The sequence below is a fragment of the Trachypithecus francoisi genome, unplaced genomic scaffold, assembly GCF_009764315.1.
Source record: "Trachypithecus francoisi isolate TF-2019V2 unplaced genomic scaffold, Tfra_2.0 Lachesis_group3, whole genome shotgun sequence".
Taxonomy (NCBI): Eukaryota; Metazoa; Chordata; class Mammalia; order Primates; family Cercopithecidae; genus Trachypithecus; species Trachypithecus francoisi.
The window spans coordinates 86,714,533-86,736,080 of NW_022681468.1; the positions used below are offsets into that span (position 1 = coordinate 86,714,533).

Here is a 21,548-nt window from a genome sequence, read left to right on the forward strand (position 1 = left end):
GCAATAAATGCCTGCATCAAAAAAGAAAAACAGATATCAAATAAGCAACCTATTATTATACCTAAAGGAGCAAGAAAATGAGAGAACAATCCAAGCCCAAAATTAGCAGAAGGAAACAAATAGCAAAAATCAGAGCAGAAATAAATATAATAGAAACTGAAAATTTCAATAAAAATAAGAATTGGTTTTTTGAAAAGATAAACAAAATGAATAAATTCTTACATAGACTAAGAAAAAAGAAAACTTCAGAAATGAAAGAAGAGACATTACAACCGTTTCCACAGAGTTAAAAATCGTAACATACTACTATAAACACTTATTCACCAGCAAATTAGATACCTAGAAGAAACTGATATACCAAAACTGAATCATGAAGAATTCAAAATTTAGAATAAATAATGAATAAGGAAATTAAATCACCAATGAAAAGTCTCTCATAAAAGAAAAACCCAGGATTGAATGGCTTGGTGGCTGAATTCTAACAAAAATTTAAATAACTAACACCAATCCTTCTCAAATGCTTCCAAAAAATGGAAGAAGAGGAATACTTCCAAATTCATTTTTCAAAGCCAGCATTACCCTGATACCAAAACCAGACAAGGACACTACAATAAAAATAAATTTCAGACCAATACTCCTGATGAACATAGATGGAAAAATCCTCAGTCAAATATTAGCAAATATTATTTTTTTAAAAACACAGTAAAAAAATTCACCATGCTCAAGTGAAATTCATCCCTAGGAAGCTTATTAGTCTTACTTGATTTGTGTAATCAGAACATTTCTATGTCTAGTGAAGAGAAATGAGAACCATAGAGACCCATAGTACCTCAACAAATTTCCAGACTTGAGCCAGTTAACAAATACAGAGTCCTTTGAATACAAAAAAGACTGAGAAAGAAAATAGAACAGATCAATGAAACTGAGAATTTGTTCTTTGAAAAGATCAACAAAACTGACAAACCATTAGCTAGATTAGAAAAACGAGCGAATACTCAAAGCAATAAAATTAGAAATGAAAGAGGAAATACTGCAAACTAATACCACAAAAATACAAAGGATCACAAGAGGCCACTATAAACAATTACAAGCCAACAAATTGGATAACCTAGAAAAAGTAGATAAATTTCTAGAAAAATACTACTCACCTAGAGAAAATCAAGAAGAAAGATAAAATCTGAACAGAACAATATTGAGTACAGAGAGTACATCAATAATAAAACATCTCCCATCAATGAACATCCCAGGACCAGAAAATTTCATTGCTGAATTCTAACATTTTAAAAAATAATAATACCATTCCTTCTGAAATTCTTCCAAAATCTTGAAGGAGAAGGAATATTTCCAAACTCATTTTACAAGATCAGCATTATTTTTTTTAAAGGCAGACAAGGACACGATAAGAAAAGTATGGGCCAACCAATATCCCTGATGAACACAGATACAAAAGTCCTCAAAAAAAAAAGTACTAGTAAACAGAATTTAACAACACATTAGGAGAACATTTACCATGATAAAGTAGATTTATCCTCCAGATGTTTCAACATACACAAATCAAATGTGATAAACCACATTACCAGAATAAAGGATAAAAAACATAGTTATCTCTATATATGCAGAAAAAGCATTTGACAAAATTCAAAATCCTCTCATGACAAACCCTCTCAACAAATTGGGCATAAAAGGCATGTACCTTAACACAAAACAGGACATATATAACAAGCTCACAGCTCACATCATACCCCACAACGAAAAAGTGAAGCTCTTCCTCTAAGATCAATAACAAGACAAGGATATTTATTCTCGCCACTTCTATTCAACTTATTTCCGGAAGTCCTAGCCGAGCAATTAAGCCAAATAAAGAAATAAAAGATATTCAAATTGAAAAGGAAGAAGTAAAATCGTCTCAGTTTGATAACATATTATATATAGGAAACCCTAAAAACTCCACCAAAAAGCTATTAGAAATGATAAATGAATTCAATAAAATTGCGGAATTCAAAATCAGTGTACAAAACTCAGTAGTTTCTTTATACTGACAACAAACTATATGACAAAAATAAAGAAATAAATCCCATTCATGATAGCATAAAAAAAACAGTATTGTTTGTTTAGGAGAACATTTAGGATTGTATTTAGGAGTACATTTAACCAAGGAGGTGACAGATCTGTATACTGAACACTATAAAACATTGATGAAAAAATGGTAGATGACACAAATACATGGAGAGAGATTTTATGTTCATGGGTAGGAAGAATTAATATTCTTAAAATGTCCTTACTGCCCAAAGTGATTTATAGGTTTAATGCAATATTTATCAAAATTCCAATGTCATTCTTCACAGAAATAGAAAAAACAATTTGAAAATTTACATGGAACCACAAAAGACCCTGAATAGCCAAAAGACTCTTGAGCAATAAGAACAAAGCTGAAGGCCTCACAATCTGACTTCAAAATGTATTTCAGGAAAAGAACAAAAGGAAGAAGGGGGTAGAGGAGAAGTGCAGCAAGGGTGGAGGGAGGTGCCCATGCTGTATCAGAGGAACAGGAGGATTATGGAAAGGAGAAACCTTCCAGGTGGCATGGAGCTCTTGCTCCTCTAGGCACTGCCAAGCCCCCTGAACCCCCACAGGATAAAGAAGCCTGTGTGTGCACCAACAATCAAAGCTACATTTGTGACACAACAGGACACTGCTGTGAGCAGTCTCAGTGTCATAACTACTGCTATGAACATTGGTGGTTCTGGCTGGTGTGGACCATCACCATCATCCTGAGCTGCTGCTGCATCTGCCACCACAGCCAAGCACAGCCCTCAAGTCCAGCAGTAGCAACATGAAATCAACCTGACTGCCTATCCAGAAGCCCACAATTACTCAGTGCTACCATTTTATTTCACCAAACTATTTATTGCCTTCTTATGAGGAAGTGGTGAACTAACCTCCACCTCCTCCCCTCCCATACAGTACCTTCCAGCTACAGGAGCAGCAGCAGCAGCTGCCTTCACAATGTGGCACTGTGGGTGACACTTGGAAGAGCAACCACTAGTCTGGAGCCAGCAGAAGCAGCACAAGACCCCAAGCATCACTGACCCTGACCCCTCTGACCTACCAGCTGACTGAGAAACAGCCAGCCACCAAAGCCCCAGGAGTAGAACCCAGTGGCTCTGTGGTCAGCCTGGGAAGCTGAACCCAGGGGCGTTCCTGGATAAGTATTCAGAGTGTGAGGAGGAGCTGCTGAGAGATGACAGCTCTAAGCATGGCAGCACACCTTCTGACAGCAAAGACAAGACACCCGGGAGACATCACCACTTCACAGAGGACTCAGGCATCGAAATGTGTGGGTACAGCCAGGGGCAGCTTCACAATGACCTCAGAGTTCAGCACATTCATAGATGATGCTCTGGATGGGCCTCTGGACTTCTGTGACAGCTACCATTTGCAGTCCCCTAGAGATGAGGTGTAAGTCCTCTACCCTATCTGAGGAGCAGGCTTGAGAGCCTGGGCATCCCCATCTGACATGGTCACCTGTGTGCCTGCTGGTGAACACAAATCATTGAGCAGGACTCTCCGAACTCCCAGAGCAGCAGTTCCTCCAGGTAGAGGAGGTCCTGTTAGCTCCCAAGAACTTGGCAAAGCAACCAGGATAGGGGAAAACCACGAGAAAATAATTAAATGACTTTCACAGAAAATAATACAGACACCTCCCCCCCCTTAAGTCCTCTCCTGCATTTTCCTACATCTCCAGGTACACTTCAAAGAGAGAAGCCCACTAAGGCTCAGGGTTTGTCATCTGTGGCTGCCAGTGTCTGCAGAGCCAGAATTAGGCTAATCCTGTGGGAGGATGAGAACTGATGGGCAGTTGTGTGGTAGGTTCGTAGGGAGCATGCTGATCTCTCGAATTCCGGGTGAAAAGATCTATGCACCATGTACATCAGGACAACCTAAAGCATCCTTGAAAGGTCCCTTCCCAGCAGGCTCTGGCTGGCTGCAGACTGGTTCAGGTGTGGATTATACTGCCTTCTCTTTGGTTTTTCTTTTAAAAACAAATAACAAAAGACAGCTAGAAAAAAGAACTTTACCAGTTGGCAGGTTTGGCTGTGTCCCCACCCAAATCTCATCTCAAATTGTAATTCCCATAACGCCCACATGTCAAGGGTGGGACCCAGTGGAGGTGATTGGATCGTGGGGGCAGTTTTCCCCATGGTGTTCTCATGATAGTGAGTGCTCACAAGATCTTACGGTTTTATAAGTGTTTGACAGTTCCTCCTACATACACAGGCACACACACACACACACACACACACACACACACACACACACATGCTTTTTCACCTGCCACCATGTAAGACATACCTGCTTCCCCTTCAACCATGATTGTAAGTTTCCTGAGGGCTCCCACCACAGCCATGTGAGTCATTTAAACCTATTTCCTTTGTAAATTACCCAGTCTCAGGCAGCGGTATCCTTATAGCAATGTGAGAATGGACTAATACAGTAAATGGGTACCACAAAGAGTAGGGTACTGCTATAAAGATACTTGAAAATGTGGAAGCGGCTTTGGAACTGGGTAACAGGCAGAGGTTGGAACAGTTTGGGGGGCTCAAAAGAAGACAGGAATATGTGGGAAAGTTTGGAACTTCCTAATGACTTGTTGAATGCTTTTGACCAAAATGATGTGGACAATGAAGTCCAGGTTAAGTTGGTCCCAGTTGGAGATGAGGAACTTCTTGGGAACTGGAGCAAAGGCCACTCTAGCTATCCTTCAGCAAAGACACTGGCAGTACTTTTCTGCCACCCTAGAGATCTGTGGAACTTTGACCTTGAAAGAGATTATCTGAAATTGGAACTTACGTGTGAAAGGAAAGCAGAGCATAAGTTTGGAAAATTTGCAGCCTGACAATGCAATAGAAAATAAAAATCTATTTTCTGGGGAGAAATTCAAGCAGCTGCAGGAATTTACATAAGCAACAAGGATCCAATATAAATAGCCAAGACAATGGGGAAAATGTCTCTAGGACATGTCAGAGATCTTGACAGCAATCCCTCTCATCATAGGCCCTGAGACATAGGAGAAATGGTTTCATGGGCTGGGCCCAGGGCCCCCCTGCTCTGTGCAGCCTCCTTGGGACTTGATCCCAATTACTCCAACCCCAGTAGTGTCTAAAAGTGGTCAAGGTACAGCTTGGGCCATTGCTTCAGAGGGTGCAAGCCTGAAGCCTTAGAGGTTTCCACATGGTGTTGGGCCTGCAGGTACACAGAATTCAAGAATTGAGGTTTGGAAACCTCCACTTAGATTTCAAAGGATGTATAAAAATGCCTGGATGTTTAGGCAGAAGTCTACTGCAGGTGTGAAGCCCTCATGGAGAACCTCTGCTAGGGCAGTGGAAAGGGGAAATGTGGGGTTGGAGCCACCATAGAGAGTCGCCACTGGGGCACTCCCTAGTGGAGCTGTGGGACGTGGCCCACCATCCTCCAGACCCCAGAAAGGTAGATCCACTGAAAGCCTGCACTGTGTGCCTGGGAAAGCTGCAGATACTCAATGCTAGCTGTGAAAGCAGCTGGGGTGGCAGGCTGTACCCTGAAAAGCCAATGAAGTAAGGCTTCCCAAGGACATGGGAGCCCACCCTTTGCATTAGTGTTCCCTGGATGTGAGACCTGGAGTCAAAGAAGTTTTACTTTGGAGCTTTAATATTTAATGACTGTACTGCTGGATTTCAGACTTGCATGGGGCCTATATCCTCTTTATTTTGGTCAATTTCTCCCATTTGGAATGGGAGCGTTTATCCAATGCTGTATCCCAATTATATCTTGGAAGGAAATAATTTGCTTTTGATTTTACAGGCTCCTAGGCAGAAGGGACTTGCCTTGTCTCCCATGAGACTTTGGACTTGGACTCTTGGGTTAATGCTGGAATTAGTGCAGACTTTGGGGGACTGTTGGGAAGGTATGAGTGGTTTTGAAATGTGAGGACATGAGATTTGAGAGGGGCTAAGTGCTGAATGATATGGTTTGACTGTGTCCCCACCCAAATCTCATCTCGAATTGTAATCCCTGTAATCCCCATGTATCTAAGGCAGGACCTGGTGGGAGGTGATTGGATCATGGGGGCGATGTTCCCCATACTGTTCTCATAGTAGTGAGTTCTCATGAGATCTGATGGTTTTATAAGTGTGTGACAGTTCCTGCTACGCAGAAACACAAAGAGAGAGTTACAATACACACATGCTCTCTCGCCTGCCACCATGTAAGGCATGCCTGCTTCCCCTTCCGTCATGATTTTAAGTTTCCTGAGGCCTTCCCAGACATGTAGAACTGTGAGTCACTTAAACCTGTTTCCTTCATAAGTTACCCAGTCTTGGGTACCATCTTTATAGCAGTGTGAGAATGAATTACTACAGCAGGCAAGAATTCTCTTCTTGAAAAGGGATGTTTGTGGCTCTTTCCCAAGTTGGGCTTTAAAGAGCCTGGCTGCAGTTGAGCCAGAAGGAGATGTTTTGTGTGAAGGCTGGTGTGGGGGCTATCTTTGGAACCTCTGAGCAGGAGGCACTAGGTCATACAATAGATACAGGTGCAGCTTTGTGCATCTCTGCTATTTGGTCTGTGCCCACAGGAGACCAGTGTCAGCCTCCACGCCAAGTACAATCTCTGTAGGCCTTTATGTCTTATTGTTCCATATGAGGAAATGGACTGAGGAAGCCCTGGGTCCTGAAAAGGGGCAACCCCATAGCCTCATGCTCACACAGTATTTTGTCTTTGATTCTGAATGAGCATTGTGTGTGTGTGTGTGTGTAGAAGGGGGTGGGATCTTTGATTGTTTAACAGTGACACCTTGGAAGAAATACCTTCATTGTCTATGGTTTTCATGCAGATATGCTCACAGAGGTAGATATCTCACCAAAACCAAACAAATCCAAGGTTGTGAAGTGAATGAATGTCTTCATTTGGATTCCACAAAACTAAATCCATGTTGAATAAAGTGAAGCCTATACACAATGACTGTTTGGGTGACCTTTGTCTGTCTGTTCATTGTGGGTGAGCTCTGAGCCCTGTTTTCCTGTGAAGATTCTTTGAATTGTGGCCATTCTATTCACATGAACTCACACATCTGGAGCACAGAGGTTCCTCTCAAGGTAACTTATTGTATGCATTTACTGTTTACCAAACAGATGTCTTACTATGTACTCAGGTCTATTCAGCAGCATTGTTGACTGCGGTCCCCTGTGCTTGCCAGAGATACTGTGCTCAAAGTCGAGGTTTCACAGTGATGAGTAATCACCGCAATTTGAACATTGCTCCATGGACACTTGGAGGCCTGTGTTCTGTTCCCTGTAAATAGAGACGTACTCTGAACCTTTCTGCCTCCCTCAGCTGTTCCTGGTCCTTGGTATCAGCCCCTGGGGATATCCACAACCCCCCACCTTAGGACAAAAGGCAAAAGTGGAATTTCAGACAAAAGTTTAATTGGATCTTCAGTGATAAACTTGGACTAACTGTGGCCCAGATATCGGCACTGCCAAGAATTGCCAGGAGAAAGCTTTGGCAGACACCAAAGGTATGGCAAGGCCTGTCTCCCTCTGCTGAATCCAACAGGGGCAAGCAAGCTGGCATGTGGCTAGAGAATACGCCAGCACCCCTCATATGTCTTTCCTTGCACTGTTTAAAAAAATCTCAGAATTTGCTGGCAAGATGGCCACATAGGAACAGCTCCAGTCTGCAGCTCCCAGTGAGATCAATGCAGAATGCAGGTGATTTCTGCATTTCCAACTGAGGTACCTGGTTCATCTCATTGGGACTGGTTGGACAGTGGGTGCAACCCATGGAGGGTGAGCCAAAGCAGAATGGGGCGTCGCCTCACCCGGGAAGTGCAAGGGGTCGAGAGAATTACCTTCCCTAGCCAAGGGAAGCCCTGAGGGACTGTACCATGAGGAATAGTGCACTCCACCCAGAAACTGTGCTTTTCTCATGGTCTTCACAATCTACAGACCAGGAGATTCCTTCCAATGCCTATGCCACAAGGGCCCTAGGTTTTAAGCACAAAACTAGGCAGTTGTTTGGGCAGACACCAAGCTAGCTGCAGGAGATTTTTTTTTTCTTTTCTTTTCATGCCACAGTGGCAACTGGCAGTGATTGGATCATGGGGGCAATGGGGTCAGCAAGACAGAACCATTCACTCTCCTGGAAACGGGGCTGAAGCCAGGGAGCCAAGTGGTCTGGCTCCCACCCCTATAGAGCCCAGCAAACTAAGATCCACTGGGCTTGAAATTCTCGCACAGCAGTCTGAGATCGACCTGGGACACTCGAGCTTGATGGGGGCAGGGGCATCCACCTTTGCTGAGGCTTGAGTAGGCAATTTTACCCTCACAGTGTAAACAAAGCCACCAAAAAGTTTGAACTGGGTGGAGCCCACCGCAACTCAGCAAGGCCACAGCAGCCTGACTGCCTCTCTAGATTCCTACTCTCTGGACAGGGCATCTCTGAAAAAAGGGCAGCAGCCCCAGTCAGGGACTTATAGATAAAACCCCCAACTCCCTGAGACAAAGCACCCTCAGTAACGGGCAGCTGTGGGCACAACTTCAGCAGACTTAAAGCATCCTTGAAAGGACTGATGTCCCTGAAGAGAGCAGCAGATCTCCCAGCATAGTATTCAAGCTCTGATAATGGTCAGACTGCCTCCTCAAGTGGGTCCCTGACCTGCGTGTATCCTGACTGGGAGACAACTCCCAGTAGGTGCCACCTGCACCTCATACAGGAGAGCTGTCTGGCATCTGATGGGTGCCCCTCTGTGACAAAGTTTCCAGTGGAAGAAACAGGCAGCAATCTTTGCTGTTCTCCAGCCTCTGCTGGCGAAACCCAGGCAAACAGGGTCTGGAGTATAGCAAGGGCAAACACCAACAGACCTGCAGCAGACAGGCCTGACTGTTAGAAGAAAAACTAACAAACAGAAAGGAATAGCATCAACATCAACAAAAAGGACATCCACTCAGAGACCCCATCGGAAGATCACCAACATCAGAAACCAAAGGTAGATAAATCCATCCAGATGGAGAGAAACCAGAGCAAAAAGGTTGAGAATTCCAAAAACCAGAATGCCTCTTCTCCTTCAAAGGATCACAACTCCTCGCTAGCAAGGGAACAAAACAAAACTGGATGGAGAATGAGTTTGACGAATCGACAGAAGTAGGCTTCAGAAGGTAGGTAATGACAAACTCCTCCAATCTAAAGGAGCATGTTCTAACCCAATGTAAGGAAGCTGAGAACCTTGAAAAAAGGTTAGAGGAATTGCTAACTAGAATAACCAGTTTAGAGAAGAACGTAAATGACCTGATGGAGATGAAAAACACACCAGGAGAACTTCATGCAGCATACACAAGTATCAAGTGCTGAATCGATCAAGTGGAAGAAAAGATATCAGAGATTGAAGATCAACTTAATGAAATAAATCCAAAAGACAAGATTAGAGAAAAAAGAATGAAAAGAAATGAACAAAGCCTCCAAGAAATATGGGACTATGTGAAAAGACCAAATCTACCTTTGATTGCTGTACCTGAAAGTGACAGGGAGAATGGAACCAAGTTAGAAAACATTCTTCAGGACATTATCCAGGAGAACTTCCCCAACCTAGCAAAGCAGGCCAACATTCAAATTCAGGAAATACAGAGAACACTACAAAGATACTCCTCAAGAAAAGCAACCCCAAGACACAGAATCATCAGATTGAGCAAGGTTAAAATGAAGGAAAAAATGTTAAGGGCAGTCAGAGAGAAAGGTTGGGTTACACACAAAGGGAAGCCCATCAGACTAATGGCAGATTTCTCGGCAGAAACTCTACAAGCCAGAAGAGAGTGGGGGCCAATATTACAAAAAAAAAAAAAAAAATTCAACATTCTTAAAGATTTTTCAACCCAGGATTTCATATCCAGCCAAACTAAGCTTCATAAGTGAAGGAGAAATAATATCCTTTACAGACAAGCAAATGCTGAAAGAATTTGTCGCCACTAGGCCTGCCTTAAAGGAGCTCCTGAAGGAAGCACTAAACATGGAAAGGAACAACTGGTACCAGCCACTGCAAAAACATACCAAATTGTAAAGACCATTGACACTATGAAGAAACTGCATCAACAGCAAAATAACCAGCTAGCATCGTAATGACAGGATCAAATTCACACATAACAATATTAACCTTAAATGGAAACAGGCTGAATGCCCCAATTAAAAGACACAGACTGGTAAATTGGCTAAAGAGTTAAGACCCATCAGTGTTCTGTATTCAGGAGACCCATCTCACATGCAAAGACACACATAGACTGAAAATAAAGGGATGGAGGAATATTTATGAAGCAAATTGAAAGCAAAAAAAAAAAAAAGCAGGGGTTGCAATCCTAATCTCTGATAAAACAGACTTTAAACCAACAAAGATCAAAAGAGACAAAGAAGGGCATTACATAATGGTAAAAGGATCAATGCAACAAGAAGAGCTAATTATCCTAAATATATAAGCACTCAATACAGGAGCACCCAGATGCATAAAGTAAGCTCTTAGAGATTTACAAAGAGACTTAGACCCCCACCCCTCCACAGTAAAAGTGGGAGACTTTAACACTCCACTGTCAATATTAGACAGATCAACGAGACAGAAAGTTAACAAGGATATCCAGGACTTGAACTCAGCTCTGGACAAAGTGGAGCCAATAGACATCTACAGAACTCTCCCCAAATCAACAGAATATACATTCTTCACAGCACCACATTGTACTTATTCTAAAATTGACAATATAGTTGGAAGTAAAACGCTCCTCAGCAAATGAAAAAAAAAAAAAGGAAATCATAACAATCTCTCAGACCACAGTGCAATTAAATTAGAACTCAGGATTAAGAAACTGACTCAAGCCCACACAATTACATGGCTACTGAACAACTTGCTCCTGAATAACTACTGGGTAAATAAAGAAATTAAGGCAGAAATAAATAAGTTATTTGAAACCAATGAGAACAAAGACATAACGTACCAGAATCTCTGGACACAATTATAGCAGTGTGTAGAGGGGAAATTTATAGCAGTAAATGCCCACAAGAGAAAGCAGAAAAGATCTAAAATCGACACCCTAACATCTCAATTAAAAGAACTAAAGAGGCAGGAGCATACAAAAAGCTAGCAGAAGACAATAAATAATTAAGATCAGAGCAGAACTGAAGGAGATAGAGACACAAAAAAACCTTCAAAAAAAATCAGTGAATCCAGGAGTTGGTTTTTCGAAAAGATCAACAAAATAGACCACTAGCCAGACTAATAAAGAAGAAAAAGGAGAAGAATCAAATAGATGCAATAAAAAATGATAAAGGGGATATCACCACTGATCCCACAGAAATACAAACTACCATCAGAGAATACTACAAACAACTCTATGCAAATAAACTAGAAAATCTAGAAGAAATGGATAAATTCCTGGACACATATACCCTCCCAAGACTAAACCAGGAAGACGTTGAATCCCTGAATAGACCAATAACAGGCTCTGAAATTGAGGCAATAAGTAATAGCCTGCCAACCAAAAACCAGTCCAGGACCAGATGGATTCACAGCCGAATTCTACCAGAGGTACAAAGAGGAGCTGGTAGCATTCCTTCTGAAACTATTCCAAACAACAGAAAAGGAGAGAATCCTCCCTAACTCATTTTATGAGGCCAGCATCATCCTGATACCAAAACTTGGCAGAGACACAAAAAAAAAAAGAAAGAAAGAAAGAAAGAAAATTTCAGGCCAATATCCCTGATGAACATCGATGCAAAAATCCTCAATAAAATACTGGCAAACTAAATCCAGCAGCACATCAAAACCTTATCCACCACGATCAAGTCAGCTTCATCCCTGGGATGCAAGGCTAGTTCAACATAAGAAAGTCAATAAATGTAATTCATCATATAAATAGAACCAATGACAAAAACCACATGATTATCTCAATAGATGCAGAAAAGGCCATTGACAAAATCCAACAGCCCTTCATGCTAAAAACTCTCAATAAACTAGGTATTGATGGAACGTATCTCAAAATAAGCAGATCTATTTATGAAAAACCCACAGCCAATACTGAATGGGGGAAAACTGGAAGCATTCCCTTTGAAAACTGGCACAAGACAAGGATGCCCTCTCTCACCACTCCTACTCAACATAGTATTGGAAGTTCTGGCCAGGGCAATCAGGCAAGAGAAAGAAATTGTCTGTTTGCAGATAACATGATTATATGTTTAGAAAACCCCATTATCTCAGTCCAAAACCTCCTTAAGCTAATAAGCAACTTCAGAAAAGTCTCAGGATACAAAATCAATGTGCAAAAATGAAGCATTCCTATAAGCCAAAAACAGACAAACAGAGAAACAAATCATGAGTGAGCTCTCATTAACACTCCTACTAAGAGAATAAAATACCGAGGAATCTAACTTACAAGGGATGTGAAGGACCTCTTCAAGGAGAACTACAAACCACTGCTCGAGGAAATAAGAGAAGACACAAACAAATGGAAAAACATTCCCTGCTCATGGATAGGAAGAATCAATATCATGAAAATGGACATACTGCCCAAAGTTTTTATAGACTCAATGCTATCCCCATCAAGCTACGATTGACTTTGTTCACATAATTGGAAAAAACTACTTTAAAATTCATACGGAACCAAAAATGAGCCCACGGAGCCAGTACAATCCTAAGCAAATAGAACAAAGCTGGAGGCGTCACACTACCTGACTTCAAACTATACTATAAGGCTACAGTAACCAAAACAACATGGTACTGGTACCAAAACAGATATGGAACAGAAATGAGGCCTCAGAAATAACACCACACATCTACAACCATCTAATATTTGACAAACCTGACAAAAACAAGCAATGAGAAAAGGATTCCCTATTTAATAAATGGTGTTGGGAAAACTGGCTAGCCATATGCACAAAACTGAAACTGGATCACTTCCTTACACCTTATACAAAAATTAACTCAAGATGGATTAAAGACTTAAACGTAAGACCTAACACCATAAAAAACCCTAGAAGAAAACCTAGGCAATACCATTCAGTCCATAGGCATGGGCAAAGACTTAATGACTAAAACACCAAAAACAATTACAACAAAAGTCAAAATAGACAAATGGGATCTAATTAAACTAAAGAGCTCCTGCGCAGCAAAAGAAATTATCATCAGAGTGAACAGGCAGCCTATGGAATGGTGAAAATTTTTACAATCTATCCATCTGACAAAGGTCTAATATCCAGAATCTACAAAGAACTTAAACAAATTTACAAGAAAATAACAAACAAACCCATCAGTAGGTGAAGGATATGAACTGACACTTCTCTAAAGAAGACATTTATGCAGCCAACAAACATATGAAAGAAAAGTTCATCATCACTGGTCATTAGAGAAATGCATATCAATACCACAATGAGATACCATCTCACACCAGTTAGAATGGTGATCATTAAAAAGTCAGGAAACAACAGATGCTGGAAAGGATGTGAAGAATTAAGAACACTTTTACACTGTTGGTGGGAGTGTAAATTAGTTCAACCATTGTGGAAGACAGTGTGGTGATTCCTCAAGGATCTAGAACTAGAAATATGATTTGAACCAGCAATCTCATTACTGGGTATACCCCCAAAGGATTATAAATCATTCTACCATAAAGACACATGCGCATGTATGTTTATTGCAGCACCATTCACAATAGCAAAGACTTGGAACCAACCAAAACGCTCATCAATAATAGACTGGATAAAGAAAATGTGGCACATATACACCATGGAATACTATGCAGTCATAAAGAAGGATGAGTTCATGTCCTTTGCAGGGACAGGCATGAAGCTGGAAATCATCATTCTCAGCAAACTAATCCAAGAACAGAAAACCAAATACCCAATGTTCTCACTCATAAATGGGAACTGAACAGTGAGAACACATGGACACAGGGAGGGGAACAACACACACTGAGGCCTGTCTAGGGGTAGGGGCTGGAGGATGGTTAGCATTGGGTGAAATACCTAATGTAGATGACGTGTTGATGTGTGCAGTAAACTACCATGGCACGTGTATACCTGTGTAACAATCCTGGACGTTCTGCACATGCACCCTAGAACTTAAAGTATAATTTAAAAAAAAAATCTCAAACAACTCACTGAGGTGTCTCAAAGCTGAACAAGTTTTACCAAAATGAATCCTTCTCAGTTAACTGATCAAATGGATGAATCCTGACCCTTTGAAGTCTCTTTCCCAAGTTAGAGCAGGGAACTGCTGTGAGTGTTAACTGTTGGATTCACTGCAGTGTCCTACCAGATTTTACAAGACGATCAAAATGCAAACTGCAGACCTAGGCTTGATTCCCAAGTCACAGTCTGACCCCTGCTAGAGGAGGTTACCCCCCTCAGGAAGAGATAGAAATAGGGAATTTGAAGGAATAGTGAGGGGACCAGTGAGATTTGATTAAGTCTGGTTTCCACATGAATTAAAAGGAAGGATGTCATCAAGGGTTTGGTGCTACAGTCAAAAGAATAAATAAGTCAGTGAAGAAATACCTTCATTGTCTGTGGTTTTCATGTAGATATAACTCGTGGAGGTAGATATCTCTCCAAAACAGACAAATCCAAGGCTGTGAAGTGAATGAGCATCTGCATTTGAATTCCACAAAACCAAAATCTATGTTGAACAAAGTGAAATCTGTACACAGTATTATTGCAAATGCAAACACATTCCTGTGTGAGGCACATCACCATTTGTCAGTTATTGTGCATATGTGTATTTTTAAGCAATAGGATTCAGCTCGTCAGTTTTCTGGGCAATCTTAGAGATGCATTTCCTGTGCTGTGGTTGTTCTCTTACCACTGTGAGAAACCCAAATAAAAATTGATTCCCCCTGCTCCAAAAAAATATGTATCACAAAATCATATTAATCGAAACAATGTGATACTTGCACAAAAACAGACACATTGACCAGGGGAACAGAATAGGAGCCCAGAAACAAACCCATGCATTTATGGCCAATAGATTTTTAACAAAGTTCCCAGAACATGTAATGAAGAATAGACTGTTGTTTCAATAAATGGTGTTAAGAAAACTAGATATGCACATGCAGAAGAACATGAATGTGTATGGTGTGTACCTCTATCTCATACCATACACAAAAATCAATTCAAAATGGATTAAAGGTTTAAACATAAAACTGTAAAACTACTAGAAGAAAACATAGGGGGAAAGTTCCACAATGTTGGTTTGGTCAAAGATTTTGTGGATATAATCCCCAAATCACAGGCAACAAAAGCAAAAATATATGGGATTGCATCAAACTAAAAAGCTTCTGCAGAGCAAAGGAAACAATATGGTGAAGAGACAACCTACAAGTTGTGAGAAAATATTTACAAAGCATACATCTGATGAAAGGCTAATCTCCAAATGTATAAGGAACTCAATTCAATACCAAGAAAACAAATAACCAAGTCAAAAAATAGGCAAGGCCCTAAGTAGACATTTCTCAAAAAAATACACACAAATGGCTAACATAAAAAAGTTCGTCATGCTAATTATCAGGGAAATGCAAATTAAAATGACAGTGAGATGCTACTTCATACCTGTTAGAATGGCTACTATCAAAACGATAAAAGATAACAAGTGTTGAAGAAGATACAGAGAAAAGGGTACCCCCATACACTGTTGGTGAAAATGTAAATTAATACTATTATGAAAAACAGATTAAAGTTACTCATAAAACTAAAAATAGAATTACTATATGATCCAGCAATCCCACTTCTTTGTATATTTCCAAAGGAATTGAAGTCAGTATGCTGAAGAGGTATCTCCAGGCTCATGTTCATTGCAGCATTATTCACAATATCCAAATATGCAATTAGCACAGGTGTCTATCAACAGACAAATGGATGAAGAAAATGTAGTGTATATAGACAATGGAATACTACTCAGTCTTAATAGGAAGGAAAACCTGATATTTGTGACAACATGAATGAACCCAGAAGACATCATGCTAAGTGAAATAAGCCAGGCATGAAAAGACAAATATCACATGATCTCACTGATATGTGGAATCTAAAAAAGTTAAATTCATAGAAATAGAGAATGGAACAGTGATTATTAGAGGCTAGGAGTTGGGGATAGATATGGAAAAGGTAGATGTTGATAAAAGGGTTCAAAGTTTCAGTTAGACAAAGTTTCAGTGAACTATTGCACAAAATGGTGACTGTAATAAACAACAAGGTATCGTATGTTTCAAAATGAACAGAGTAGATTTTAAATGTTTTCACCACAAAAAAGATATGTATGTCAATGAGATCAACCTAATCATTCCACAATTTAAACATGTATCAAAACATTACATTGTACCCCATAAATATATACAATTATTATTTGTCAATTCAAATTTTGTCACTAATTTATATTGTTATTGTCTCACCAACTTCTTTCCATCAGGCAGATTCTCATAAAGACTATTTTCTCTCTTACATAAAGCATTTCTTACACATCTCTTAATCATGGTAGCATTGACATTATTCCACCAGATTCTATCCCCAGTGTTAAAATAATCAAGAACCAGAAATCTCCACCAGGGGTCCACCAATGCATATCAAAGTTTCCCACTGTCCTTTAGATTTACTTAAGGGTAGCTTACTGGGAAAAAAAACGTAAGTACTTCCCTTTTTAAAGAAAAAAATTATATGAATTCTACAAAATTATGGCAGAAAATTTAAGAAGAGCATATGCTTCCCAACTCATTCTAAAGAGCCAGCATTACCCTGATTCTAAAACAAAAAAAATTTTACAAAATCCAAGATCCATTCCTGACTAAAGATAAAAGAAATTTTCAGCAAATTGAATAAAGAAAACTTTCTCAGCCTGTTAAAGAGTAGCTACGAAAAAATTACAGCTATCATTATACTTAATGATGAAATATTGAATATATTATAACAGGAACAAGTCAAAGATGTCTGCTATAACTAATTCTACTCAGCATTCAACGAAACGAATATAATAAATTCATACTTGAATTTTAAAAGTAAATTTCTTTATTCACTGACAACATAATCATCTATAAAGAAAATCCTACATAATCTATAAAAAACTGATAGAACTAATAAGTTTTGCAAGTTTACAGGATACAATGTCAAACAAAGATTATGTGTGCATAAGCTAAGAATAAACAATTGTAAATTGAAATAAAAACCAACATCATTTAAAAGATCATTAGAAATATGAAACTTAGAGATAAATATAAAGTGCATACACAAAACCTGTTCACCAAAAACTACAAAACTGAAGGGGTGGCCTGACCCCGACACCTGTGGGCGTTTCTCATTATGTGGAACGAGAGACTTGAGAAAAGAAATGAGACACAGAGACAAAGTACAGAGAAAGAAACAGTGGGCCCAGGGGACCGGCGCTCAGCATACAGAGGACCCACGCCGGCACCGGTCTCTGAGTTCCCTTAGTATTTATTGATCATTATCTTTTCCATCTCGGAAAAAAGGAAGTAGCAGGACAATAGGATCATAGTAGGGAGAAGGTCAGCAGAAAGAAATATGAATAAAGATCTCTGTGACAAAAGTTTAAGGAAAAGTGCTGTGCCTTGATATGCATATGCAAACATCTCCATTAACCTTTTTAAAGCATAAAGAAGGCCGGGCACGGTGGCTCAAGCCTGTAATCCCAGCACTTTGGGAGGCCGAGACGGGCGGATCACGAGGTCAGGAGATCGAGACCATCCTGGCTAACACGGTGAAACCCCGTCTCTACTAAAAAATACAAAAAAACTAGCCAGGCGAGGTGGCGGGCGCCTGTAGTCCCAGCTAATGTAGTCCCAGCTACTGGGGAGGCTGAGGCAGGAGAATGGTGTAAACCCAGGAGGCGGAGCTTGCAGTGAGCTGAGATCTGGCCACTGCACTCCAGCCTGGGCAACAGAGCGAGACTCTGTCTCAAAAAAAAAAAAAAAAAAAAAAAAACAAAGGATTGGTGACTTATTATAGCTGGAGTGAATATGCAGGAGCATGAACTCAAAGAAAATATCAAGATTTCAGCACGAATAAATAGGACAATGGTAGGTCAATTTGTAGAGATTAGAAAGTTGAACATAAAATATGACAGGGTGGAGAAAATAGTCATGTGCATTTTAAGCAAATAAGAGTATTAGATATTGAGATGCTCAGGTGAAAACATAAGACAGGATATATTTGTATATTACTATACAAATACAACATGTAATTGTATAGTAATCCATATAAAAATAATAGATGGATGCATGAGAGTACATAAGGTCCATGAAGGAAATAATACACAGGAAAAAAAATGGTTAAAAAGCAAAGACCTAACTATAGAAACTATCCACACTGATTATGTAAGGTAGGAAAAAGACCCAATAAACTAGACAGAACATCACAGAGGTAGGAGGACAACCAGTGCTGGCCTCAAGGAGCCAAAATAGAAGCAGGTATCAAGAATAAAGGAGGAGAAGAGAGAACAAAGAGAGAGAAGAGAACTTCTATGGCAGAAGATAAAGTGGGATGGTAGAATAAAGGAGAAGAAATACAAGAAAATTGAAACAAAATTCACAGAAATGTTCTACATTGTAAGTGGGCAGTTCTGACCTGGCACCTTGTTGGTACACATTGTAAATGTCAAATGTATTAATGAATGAATGAATGGATAATATAATGAATGTAATAGAGTTGTCAAAAGTTGAATTAATTAAAAGTCTCCACTAGAGGTTAGATGACAAAATTTTCAGAAATCTTCCATGCCACTCTGACGTGACATGAATGGTGCTGGACACCTTGAAATCAAACCCAAAGGATTCCACGATGAGAATGAAAAGGGCTGAGAAGGGGAATGCTGGGTGACACAGAAGGTAACAAGGGGTGAAAGGTTTCTAGGCATTGGATAGACTGACGGATGTCCGAGCTGACCATAAGGCACAGGCCACAGAGGAAGGAAAAATGAGACCCAAAGCGAAAGAAAAGTAGGGCTAAACAGTTGGGATGATCTGGGAAGAAGGATGAATAGTCATAAGATTAACTCTGATTCTTCCCTGACAGTCTTTTACAGCTTTATTCTCATTCTTTGGGAGCTGAGATGTTCACTTTCCCTGCCTATATTCTTAGCTGCCTATACACAGCGACTTTTCTTTACAGGGCCTGATTCCTGCTGCATCCTCCTTCTCTAGTGGCAACAGCAAATGGTCACACAGAAGGCTGACATTGCACCCAATTGAGGAGAATGTAATTCACTCATTGCCAGTCATAGACCTTGGCTCACTGATTTACTGAGTATAGATTTTATTTCTATCCCTCACCTACCTGCTTTGCCAAGGGAACTAAGAAAACAGCATCATTAAAAATTCAGATAGGTACAGTTCTCACAAGATTAACCAGATGCAGTACGGGATCACTGCAGACAGTTCTCACAAGATTAACCAGATGCAGTACGGGATCACTGCAGACAGTTCTCACAAGATTAACCAGATGCAGTACGAAATCACTGCAGACAGTTCCCACAAGATTAACCAGATGCAGTACGAAATCACTGCAGACATACACACATAGCTGTATAAAACAGGAAGAGGGCTGCTAATTACAGCCCCAGAGGGTACTGGCCAAAGTGATGCCTTAGAGATCCGAGAATGCCAGACTGAGATCACATGGCCTGGGGAATCATCACCTATGGTCATTTTGGTTTTCCCAGGGTAGCCAAGCACAGAAATTGTTAACTGGGTGAAATAAGGCATATTTGATTTTCTTATGACAAAAAAAGGCCTTTTGCCATTGTCTAGGGATACTTTAAATCTTTATTTTGTGACTAAAGGCTAATTCCAGAGCAACATTAAATGTTGTCCCTTTAAATTTTTAATCATTTACATAATGATTACCGTAATATTCAATTTAAACATAAAATGTAATTGAAAGTATGAAACTAATATATGGACATAAAATCATATAATATTCCATGGAAAAGATAAAGAGAATGTACAAGGCAAAGAGGTTTAAAGTAACATCAAAACTAATACTCACTATACAAATTCTATTAAATCCTCACAATTACACTGTGAAGCAGGTGTTGTTAGTGCCACATAATCTCAAACAAATTATTTATTATCTAAAATTACATAGATATTAAAAGGTTAGGCCATATATGAATTTAGGATTCTCTCAAAAAATATTTCCCTTTCTCTTACATCAAACTTCCCTAAATTATAGAAAAGTCACAATGTTACCCAACATATTCACAAAACACATATAATCTTGAATCCAAATTTCAAGCAATTACAGGAGAAAAAATAAAACTCTAGATGAATCTCACTTGTGTAAATAAATTCAAATTTCCAATCTAAGAGTCTCAACTTGAGATACTTCTTTCTCTCTCTTCTTTTAAACCAGGAGAAATATAAATATGAGCCACAACCTTACAAAAGCTAGAAAATATTTACAATTCCACACCACAACATATGAAGAAAACCTTCTGGACATCAAAAGTTTAAACCAGTCAAGACTGAACACCAAGATAAAGTGCATGCCTCTAAATATCTTGAGCTAGTCAAGAAGCCCAGAAATCCCTAAAAGAGATATGTATACTGAGGATTGAGGATCAAAACCTGTGATCTTTACTTGGAACAGAAATATTGCATCATGTGAACCCTCCATGAGTGACAGAGAGAAAGGAATTTAAAGGGAAACATACAAATTTATCACCTTTGGAATAATTAGGACATGTGTGTGGTGTAATGAAAGAAGGCAAGAAGATGGGGAAGAAGCCAGACAGATGGCAATTTTCATTCTAGTATGAAAGGAAAGGATAAGTCACAAGACTCATGACGAAATTAACAACTATGGAATCCACTCTAAGCCAGTAGTTAACCCTACAGCCCAGGAGTCATTCTAACAGATGAGAGGTGTTTTGGAGACAACATTCCAAAACTCATCTGCCTTCTATGATACCTACTACCCCAGCTCCTCCTGTGCAATATTCTTTCACAAATATCTAGAATATTCAAAGATTAATAATATTATATAATTATTTACAATAATTGTATTACAAAAATAAAACATAACCTTTATAAAAATACTAGAAGAAAAAGGGAAAATTATATAAGGTAAAGAACATACAGATAAATTATACCATGAAGCAGCAAAAAATATGATCAAACATTCTAAGTTTTTTAAAAATATGCCTTCTCTAAAATGTATTCTCTCTGAAATGATATTTAGAAGACAGAATTGAAAATAAATAATAGAAAATATAAAGTGATAAAAAATAATCTGGCAAAATTCAGAGTGTAATGAACAAAGACAACCATGATAGAAATGAAGATCAATAAAAACAGGAAAAAAAGTGGGAAATGGAGAGAACAATGCTGCTAAAAACACAGATAAGAATATAAATGACAGGCTTAAATATCCTGAGCAAAATGAAATACAAAACCCAAGAAGGTGAAGTGTAACATTAAAGTCAGGTCCAACAAATGAAAAATTAGCATGAAAGATCTCATGATACTTGGTTAAAAAGTTCAAAG

The 21,548-nt window shown here is 39.4% G+C and overlaps 1 pseudogene; it reads left to right on the plus strand.

Annotated features, from left to right (window-relative positions):
* The first annotated feature begins 2,556 nt into the window (after nucleotides 1-2,556).
* On the plus strand, nucleotides 2,557-3,600 carry LOC117071067 (annotated as a pseudogene).
* The last annotated feature ends 17,948 nt before the right edge of the window (nucleotides 3,601-21,548 follow it).